The sequence below is a fragment of the Dermacentor andersoni genome, chromosome 11, assembly GCF_023375885.2.
Source record: "Dermacentor andersoni chromosome 11, qqDerAnde1_hic_scaffold, whole genome shotgun sequence".
NCBI classification, from domain to species: Eukaryota; Metazoa; Arthropoda; class Arachnida; order Ixodida; family Ixodidae; genus Dermacentor; species Dermacentor andersoni.
In genome coordinates this window covers 22,517,259-22,527,283 of record NC_092824.1, presented here as the reverse complement: position 1 = coordinate 22,527,283, position 10,025 = coordinate 22,517,259, and the positions used below count along the sequence as shown (strand labels likewise).

At 41.7% G+C, this 10,025-nt stretch overlaps 1 long non-coding RNA gene across 1 annotated transcript; it reads right to left on the bottom strand.

The window, feature by feature from the left end:
• Window positions 1-4,666: 4,666 nt before the first annotated feature.
• Window positions 4,667-8,413, bottom strand: LOC140214018 (uncharacterized). The gene is made up of 3 exons (XR_011890909.1): window positions 8,278-8,413; window positions 7,132-7,212; window positions 4,667-4,745 (listed from the first exon to the last, which is right to left on the bottom strand). It is a non-coding gene; the product is annotated as an uncharacterized lncRNA (long non-coding RNA).
• Between the last annotated feature and the right edge of the window lie 1,612 nt (window positions 8,414-10,025).

Here is a 10,025-nt window from a genome sequence, read left to right as displayed (position 1 = left end):
GCCGTGTTCTTTTAGAGGTTATATATATACCAAATGTATTTGAGGAATCGCCTGCGGTGGGTGGGGTTTCTCTGCAGTGTGTTGTGCTGTTGTGTGCTGGAATACGTTTGCGTTTGCATCATTTCCATTCCTTGCTACGACTAACAAAGGAAGACAACGTAGACGACAACGTGGGAACTATTCACGGCTTGTCGTCACCGCAGGAAAATAACAAATGTGCCGTTCAGCTCACGATCGAGTGCTTCTCCAGTCTATGCATTATATGTTCTCCGAAAATACGCGGATAAAAAGTATCGCGCCAAGCATCCACGTATGTGAATTTAATTCGCGCGTATACTGGTGAGCATTTCTGTTTATTTTTTCCGCTAGTTCCATTCGTATATGGTCAACTGCGACGCCAGTACCAGGCATTTCGACGTGCCTCACGCTGCCGTGTAGGCGTTCTTTTCAAGTGCATTAGTTTAGAGTTTGGTTCAGTCCGCTGTGAGCTGTTGCCCTGCATTAGCAGCGGATCGTTAGCGTTTTGAAGTCCATGCATTCGAGCATTTGGAGACTGCTTATCCCGATAGCTGCGTCATATGCATTGGCACGCATGTTTAGATGACTAATGTGTCCACTTGTTACGCGTGCACTGCTCCTATCCTGTGGCAGTGCTCGTTCTAAGAGCTTCGAAGACCATGTACACTCATGCGTGTATTCAATATATATGCACAGGATGGACTTGCCGGCTAGTTGGTTAAGCATTTTAGAAGAAGAAACAGCGAAACACAAGGACGAAGCAAAAACATGGACCACACCACGAAGGGCTGGTGTGGTTAATGCTTTTTTTTCGTCCTTGTATTTGCGCTGTTTCTTCTCCCACGATACACACACACCACAGGTACGCGAAAGTTCAGGAGCATAGGGGGTTAACATTGTTTTCCCCGTTTCCTCTCAGTGTCAATGGCACAGTGCGTTGCCCGGAATTGTGCACGCTTACCCCCATATGCAGAAATGCATCATAACTTGAAGCCCATGCTTGACTTGATCTAAACGACGCAAGTCGTGAACGCACCAAAAGAAAGGCAGTGAGCATCTTGGGGGACGTTCGCACCAGGTGTCGTTTATGTCAAGTTAAGCATGAGCTTTGTATTAAGGTACATTTCTGAATACGGGGGTTAGTCATATGCTTCTCACAGAAAATGTCAAAGAAACACCCACGAAAACCAGGCACCTTCGTAAGCTTAACTAGGCAATACGAAGCTCCATAGAAAAAAAGAGGAGTGGTATTAAAAGCTTCCAGTATTTTTCTTTACTCCAAAATGGTTGCGCTCTCGTGGCTTCAATGTACAGAGATATTGCAGCGTTAGCTAAAAAGCATGAATTTCCGAACTCCATGCCAAAATAAGCTTGTAAAATTATTTAGGTGCTAGAATCCAGGGTTTGTAGCGATCCTTGAAAATCCTTTATTTCTAAAATGCCATTTTCAAGGCATTGAAAACCCTTGAATTTTTACAAGTATTGGAAAGTCCTTAAACGTGTACACTTGGCTAGACTTAGCAGACATTGCCAAGCGCTTTTTTTTCCTTCTGTGACACTCTGTCGCATGTCACAGAAAATTGTCTCTGGAGGTAATAGAAGGAAAGCGACAGCCTTAAAGTTGAAATTACAAAGGAGCTGCACATACCAGTTTTATGCACATGGAACCGGCGACAAATGTAGTTGGAGGAGCAGAAGCAGGAAGCTCAACAGTTGAGGCATTCGAAGAGAAGCCATGAAGAGTAAATCGAGAGCTACAGACATAATAAAAAGAAATTAGAAATGACTATTGCTTAGTTCATGGTGAAAAGCTGAGGCAACAGGTGACATCACATACACTGTCAAACCAAACAGTATTCAAAAACTGCAAATGTTGCAGGTCCAATTAGTTAATTGTGCTATTGCAGAAAAACTTTGAGCGCTTTCTTGAAATGCTTCCTGGTGTGCGATTAGTGGTGGGCGGTGAAAGGCAAATTAGCAGTCTTTAAATTGTTTGAAATCAGTGAAATTCGATTTGTTTTGTTTTCTTTTGTTTGCATTAAAGTTAACGCTGTTGTTGAACAAGTTATTGCCTGTCCAAACTACTACACACATTGTACGAGGTCCTTGAAGTTACTGTGTCTGGGCCTCGAAAGTCCTTGAAAACCATTGAATTTCTTTCTTCAATATTGCTACGAACGCAGTAGAACAACTGTCATGGAGTAAAAACCTTGGCTGAACAGGGGCTTATAGGCAGAGCACAGGAAGACTAGAAATGCAGTAGTAGGCATGGAGGGCCCTGAAAAAAATGTGCCACATCTGCTCGTCTGCCTTATGTTTCTGCACCGACTGTGGCATTTTTAATAGAAGTGCACTTTCTGTTCTACTCCAATAAACGCAACATTACCAACTCCAGTGTGGGGCAGTCCTTCAGCCAGCGCAGAACTCTTTCTGTACATCCCAGTCAGCTTTGTCATTTTTCCAGCATTGTAGTACAAGATTTGTTAAACTGGTTTAGCAGAATATGAGCAGTATACTCTTAAATTAGCTGTTTATTTGTATGCACAAGTTCAGGTCCTCAGTTTGGTTGCATGACAAATTGCCATACCTCCATAGATACAAGAAACAGTTTTATTACAGTTTAATTAAATCCAAACAGTAATAATCACAACAATATAATGACATACATTTCTTTTGGTACGTATACAGCCCATGTCTTGGCACTGTATAAATTCGACTATGCATCGCAAGTACTGTGTCCTGACCACTATTATTCACGTGTGTAAAACCATCACAGCAATTCTTCAACAAATATCACAGTGATTAGTGACATACACTTTGTAACTGCTTTACATGAGCATAATGTATACAAATGTTCCCTGTGTACCTACACATGACTAGTGCCACCGTACTATTACTCGCAGGTGTAAAACCAACAAAGCAGTTCCTTAAAAAATATCACAGCGCTTAGTGACGTACATGCTGTAACTCCCTTGTAGAAACTTAATACAAACGCGTGAGGACACAGAAAGCTAGCAATGGGCCTACATGGGAATACCACCGCCTCAATACTAATTCACAAGTGGAAAACCAACCAAGCAGTTCTTTAAAGAATATCACAATGCTTAGTGACATACGTTTTCTAACTAGCTTATATAAGCTTTATACAAACATGAGAACATACACAAAGCTAGCGGTGCACCTACATAGAAGTGCGGCCATCTGAACACGATTATTTGCAAGTGTAAGCTCAACAGAACAGTTCGTTTTAGTGACGCACATTTGTAACTGCCTTATACAAGCTTAGTGCAAGCACAAGAATGCGGAAAAATATAAATTAACAACTTTCTCTATGCATACACAAACAGATCAACACAAATGGTAAACACCGCTTTGAAGACACATGTGACTGTGGCAAAGTGCAGTGCTGTGCCGGTTGAAACTGCCATCCACAAAAGTATTGAGCAATGCTTAAACCACAGGCAATAAAGTGCTCAAAGATTGTGTCTCTAACGTAACTATTTTAATTCAAATTTCTTGAATATAGGGCTCTCTTGCAGATAAGGCATCTGATCCAACTGACCTGATTTTACGCCTGCTACATGCATACAATGCACTCAGATATAACTGGCAATAATTATTATAAAAGACATTTAAAAACTTGATAGTATGATGAAGATGCATGACTAGAAAAGTTCTGTCCCCCTCGTACTTGTTAAAAAAGGTGTAAGTACGACACATGTTCTTTTTTTTCCTCAACTTTTGCATTAATGGACACCCGAGAACCTCCAACTGACAAAAAAAGAAGATACTGCTATGTTAATAGTGTTATGAATAATTTTTTGTGAAAGCTTTTTTACAGACAAGTTGCAGTCTCGTTTCTGGAGGTTGAGCTACATCTTGCAAAATAACTTGAAAAGTGGTCACATGGGAGCATGACACCATGTCATAATGTTTGTTTCAGTTGACTCTCTTGCCCTACAAGTCGCTGCTCACTGTGGCCAGTGATGCAACAGCAGTGTCTGTGTGATTTTCATCACACTTCTGTCCTATGCCATCCTTACCAGAGTTGACGGCACATAGATACCCAAATTTCGGTAGTGTTGCTTTCTCAGGTGGTTGCTTTTGATTTGCTCCATATCAGTTGGCACTTCAGCTGCATCAGACTTCTTTTTTACCTCTTCAACAACAATCTTATGACACCTGTGTTGTCCTTCTAGTTGCCAACAAAGACCAGTCAATCTAGCAACAACACTGACAGTCTCTACTATGTTCTAATGGGGGAGAGGTGTGTCCAACCATGTGTTCCACATTGTTGTCGCTATGTGGGCTGGCTGGGGAGGCAACAGCTGTAATATGTTTGCATTTGCATATCTTAAAGTGATGCTTGTACTGTGTTATAACACCTAACTTAGTCTTGCACTTGCTGCACAAGAATACTGGCTCACAGACGTGGTGAAAAGCTTTTGTATGTTGAGCAACTGAGTTGTATGCACTACAAAAAAAGTCACAGCGATAGCACACATGTTGCTCTACCAGGCCTGGTGTGGCTCCTTCTGACACTGCTGCTGATGCTGACGCGCTGCTGCTTGCAGCTGCAGTAGACATGGCAGTCTCTGTATCTATTGCCGCCGTGTCATCTGTCATGGTAACTTCAAGTGGTATTGGGCTCACTTCTGCAACAGAGACGTCGATTGCCCCTTGAGGGCTCTCGTCATCAGGGCCAATAATTTCGTAGGCATTGTCTCCTGCATCGAAGAACCAATAAGAACAGCCTGAATTAATAAACATAGCTCTAAAAAGTACGGACATCAAGACTTAACCACAAGCTTTGCACATCAGTTAACGGGCTTAATGAATAATACTTGCAGGAGGAGTTACACAATTGTGTGTGTATATTACAGTAAACCCTCATTAGAAGAGTTACTCAAGAGGCACGGGAAACATGTCTCCCGAAACCAAAAATTTTAAAACACTGAGGAGCCAGACTAAATCACTTTATTATGCATCATCAATAAAGTATGTTTAGATATATCTGAAGTAATAATTGCTCAGGGTGGCTTTAAGGGCCCCTAAACCCCTTCTCGACATTTTTTGAACATTTCAAGTAAACACGCGTATCGAAATCAGTATGCCGTCACAATCGACGAAGCCAAACGACCCCGTGCGCCTCTCTGGACCTATCCTGCACCCCCCAGTTTGTCCTGACGTCACCAAGCTGTCCCTGATGATGTCACCGGTTTCCGGTGCTTTCGATTGGTCGAACGAAAGTGTACGACTGCTGGCAAGGCCTGCAAGCAAATACACACACTCCTTCTTCCTCGTCGCGTTGCTCGCGATGCCATTGTGGGCAGCCAATGGGGGCAAAGAACAGAAACGCCAACAAAAGGGTCTCCATGAGGCTCTTCAACACGAGTCACCATACAGTTCCATTGTATTGGCTAGGTCATTAGCGCCACCCCTCGCAGGACGACGGGCCAGCGCGGCAGCAACAGAGCTCGTTGGTGATGGCCTGTCCCGTAACATTTGGAGGTGTACTAGGTGACGAAAAGACGATACTGTCCAGATGGCGTGTACCAGATGAAAGAGTAAAATGAGTGGGGACTACTTTTCGATAATCAAACACACGTAGCTCCACTATTACTGCACCGTGTCGAAAACTTCTCGTGGCTACCTGTTCGTTGCCTTATCGTGTACAACTGCAACACCGCAACTAAATTTCAACCTAGGTGGTTTAGGCGCCCTTTAAAGAACACTCACACCTTTTTAGTGACTGTACATTGTGTTAGCTTCCTTCCCAACTTCTGGAATTTAAACACTTCACTTTGCAAGCCTTGTTGCTCGCAGTACCTTTGAGGTGCTCTTAGACGCTCGTCAGCTTCAACTGCCGACACTTTCTTCCCTGCACTGTCCTCATTGCCCTCCTTTTCTAGTTCATGCTAAAAGAGACATGCGCAATTGACTTGTGTGAGGATTGCGTGATCTTTACGCCCTTCGGAGCACACAAGGTGCATGAAGTGAATGTGTCTGGGTTGTGTTCCTTCGAAGTAGTGAATACTTAAAAAGTCATCCTTAGTAACAAAGGTGTCTCTTGTATACAGTATTGTTAACGTGGCAAACATAGGCAAACCAACCAAACCATTTTCAGATGTCTCTTACAACCAAGTGTATCTTGTAATGAGATTCAACTGTACTGAATATTTTTCATCTATGGGTCATCTGCATGTACATATAGTCTCAGAGACATGTTGTGTGGAATGGCGAATCAGGAAACAGTTCGTACTCTTACCTTTTGTCCCTAATATAAGCAGCTGATAACAATATGATAAAAAAGCAGGGAATGAGGCTAGCATGGAACATAATCCTTCAGCTCTAAACAGTTTTTTGGGCCCACATCATTCCCTCATATGACATAAGGAAACAACTTGATTGCAGTAATGGCTGCATGTGATCTGAGTTGATTGAAACAAACTATACGTAAGGTAGTCCTGTATGTAATTTTATCAGAGTGCTTTTTATATGTTCTGCTGGCGATCGTGGCTGCACGATGCTTCTCATGCTTTTTGGCATGATTCCTTTCTTTTCCAATCCACTCTTTTTTCTGGTTTTCTCCCTTTTCCCTTCTCCCTTGTGTAAAATAGCACACCTGAAGTATCAAATCTGTTGAACTAACGTGCGTATCAAACCTGTTAACATGTGTGCTTCTCTGTGGTCTGTGTTGTATTTTTGCGCTGTACAAGTCAATTCAACATGAAAGATGGAACGTCCGTGCCTTTAGTTTAATTGTGTGTGTGTGTGTGTGCGTGTGTGTGTGTGTGTGTGTGTGTGTGTGTGTGTGTGTGTGTGTGTGTGTGTGTGTGTGTGTGTGTGTGTGTGTGTGTGTGTGTGTGTGTGTGTGTGTGTGTGTGTGTGTGTGTGTGTGTCATGTTTGGAATATATGTACATTCAGGAGTGCCTGCATGCTCTTCCCTGCTCCAGTGACGAAAAGGAGAGCCTGTTTATGTACCATAGTAAAACATTCAATGGCTTTCGCTGTGCCCATTACATCCCTTATCATATGGAACTGTCACAATACAGAGTAGCAGTGGTCCATAATACTTGCCCATCCCAACATAACTATAAATTAGCACATACCGACATGCTGCGAAACAGCTGTTGCAAAGCCGCTGGTGCTGGCAATTTCCGCAGCACTGCAGTGGTACAGCCGAGTTCCACCTGTATAGTGACAAATACATCTGCATGTTAGCAACTCAGGAGTTGCTGATGGTTTCTTAAGCTTTACACTACACAAAAATAGTAATTTAGACAAGTTTGTTGGAACAAATGCACATAATTAGGACACCATTTAAACACTAACACGATTAACTGCCCCCAATCTCTCACTCACTAAGGGATAATACTACTGAAACATCGGTGGAGAGCTCAGATTAACACAGCCTATAAAGGACAAGCTTTCTTTGAGGAAAACAGCTAAAACAGCGGTTAGTTTTCTTGATCATTTTATGTGGTAGCTTTGATTTAAATGTCATGCAGTACTATAAAATATGAAGTGCCGTATCTCTAGCAGCAGAAGGCGTGGTCAGCCTCATGGTACAACTGATTTTTGCACTGTTTGTGTCAGTGAGCTGACACATACAACGAAAACCGAATTCACACATACATATACAGTGCCAAGTGCACTTCTTCTGAAAACGCAGCCACCAGTTCCAATGCTGCTGAAAGGAAAGGTTATACAGAGTGCGAGACTGCACGGAACTACCACTTATGACTGTAAGTGTATCATTTGCTGATTGGAGAGGTAGTCACATGCTATTTCTGGTCTCTTTTAGAAGCCTTACTAAAGGATAAATTAAAATCTATTCATAAGTCACGAATTTCACGCATCCACAGTTTGGCTCAATAACTTGTGAGAAAAAGACATGTTTACCTGGAATAGCAACCTTTTTTTCCTGCTGCAAAACTTTCCTTCGAATTAATGAAATAACTTTTTCAGCGTCATAATATATTGCATTTCCCGCAACTACTTGCCGGCAGTGGCGAGTTAGTGTTTATATCCGACTCATTGGGCGACAATACTGCCAAACACAAATGCTTCACGAACACGAGAATATGTCCTTCGCAGAGAAAATAGCAGCCATATATGCCTCTGTGAGACATGATCGCACCTTTGTGGTCAAAATGTACATTAGAACGACATCACCATCTCCATTAAAAAAAAAAGCCTCAGTACAAGGCAGCAGCCAACTGTATAATGTGAAATTGCAACTGATGTCCACTTACTGGTGGCCTGTGTTTGAGTCAATTCTGGCAGTTGACTGGGTGCTGAGAAATGCACGTCCTGGGTTGTCCCTACAAAACATACAGGGTTATGTCAAAATGTTGAATGTTGAATATATATATACGCCGGCATTTCGTAAGTCGCAAAAGAAATGAGTAAACTAATAAACAACTGTAATGTAAACAGAGTACACATCGTAAGATAGGCTGTCAACTGGTAAATGCATTATGCGAGAAACCTAATGCATAGGAAAGACTATATGTATACACACGAAGCTGACACACAATTTAATTCGCTCTAGGTTTTTCCGTCCAATATAATATATTCAAATTATTATGTCTCGTGGTTAGAGCGAAATTAGTGTAAATTACGCAATAAGTTATGTACCCTGGAAAACTTTTCTTCAAGATGCACCTGTGCGCGCTTCGAATGAGTAACGTTGTAAAATTTACGTACATGGCATTTAGCATAGTTGCTGAACACGGATTTCCTTTGCCCTGTGTCGTGTACAGTGAGCTACATATATCAACCCCCCCCCCCTTTTTTTTGTATTAGCCATACTGCGTGCGACTGCACCTATACGCACGTCAGTAAACCTCATTACACAGAAATAAAAAAAGAAAGAAGCGCCAATCACCCATGCCTGCATGTTGTACTGGGACTACCCTAACCAAGCATGGGCTGTTGCTTTTTATAGTAACCACAGGCACCGTGCTCATTGCAAGTATGTATCATGTCACTAAGCAAATATGCAATTTCATTGTACCACTATTTTTTTATCACATGGATGTACCTGTTGAGAGGTAAGACAAAAAGCAGTCACTTCTCAGAACTAATCAGCTTTTTTAAACACATTTCTAACTTTTCAATGACACTTGCTGCTATGTGTTTGTCTCCAGAGAGCATACTTGATTTGACTTTCCATTCAGAGACATTACATAAATATACCATGTTAAGATGACTGCCTAGAGCACGTGAGAATTTTCATCTTGGTGTAACATACTGTATCTTGATTTTGTTGACATTTGGTCAGATGGTACACCAAATATACCCACATACTAGTTTTTGTGTCCAAATTGCATGCCAATGTATTTTGATTTCTTGACATTCGCTCCTCTGCACTACGTGAAGTCGCGCTGCACTGGCTCTTGCACATCGTCGTGTCCTTGCAGCTGCCTTCTTGCGTTATATAAAGCGCGTGCCTGAAAAATATCGTGTGCAAAAGTCAACACAAGGGCATGGTGCAAAACAACATCAAGACAGTCAAGGCCATGGCAATAAAAGAAAGTCTTAGCTCTTAGTCTTCCTAGTGAAATGCATGCAAAACATCCAAATGACTGCAATAGTCAACTGCTAAACTAACTTCAATTTTTAGATTTAAACAAATAACAGATAAAAATCACCTTAAGCACCCTTTCCTGCGATAACTTAACTACGATCTGGTGGTGTACCTTCGACTTTTATATCACATGTCATTTCTTGTATTTCATCCATGCTTTCTTCCGACTTTCTTGTATAACGTGCTTTTTCGTGTTTGATTGTAAATGGCATGTCTGATGATGTATTTAATCTGTATGTGTTTATAATACGCTAATGTCCTGACTATTTATATCACCATCAATGTTGTTATTATTAACCGAGGGTCCCACTACAGTTCTTTCACTTTGGGAGCCTCGTCTGTATATTTGTCGTGTAATTACCTTTTTTTTGGTACCAATAAATCTGAATCTGAATCTGAACCAACAGTTCA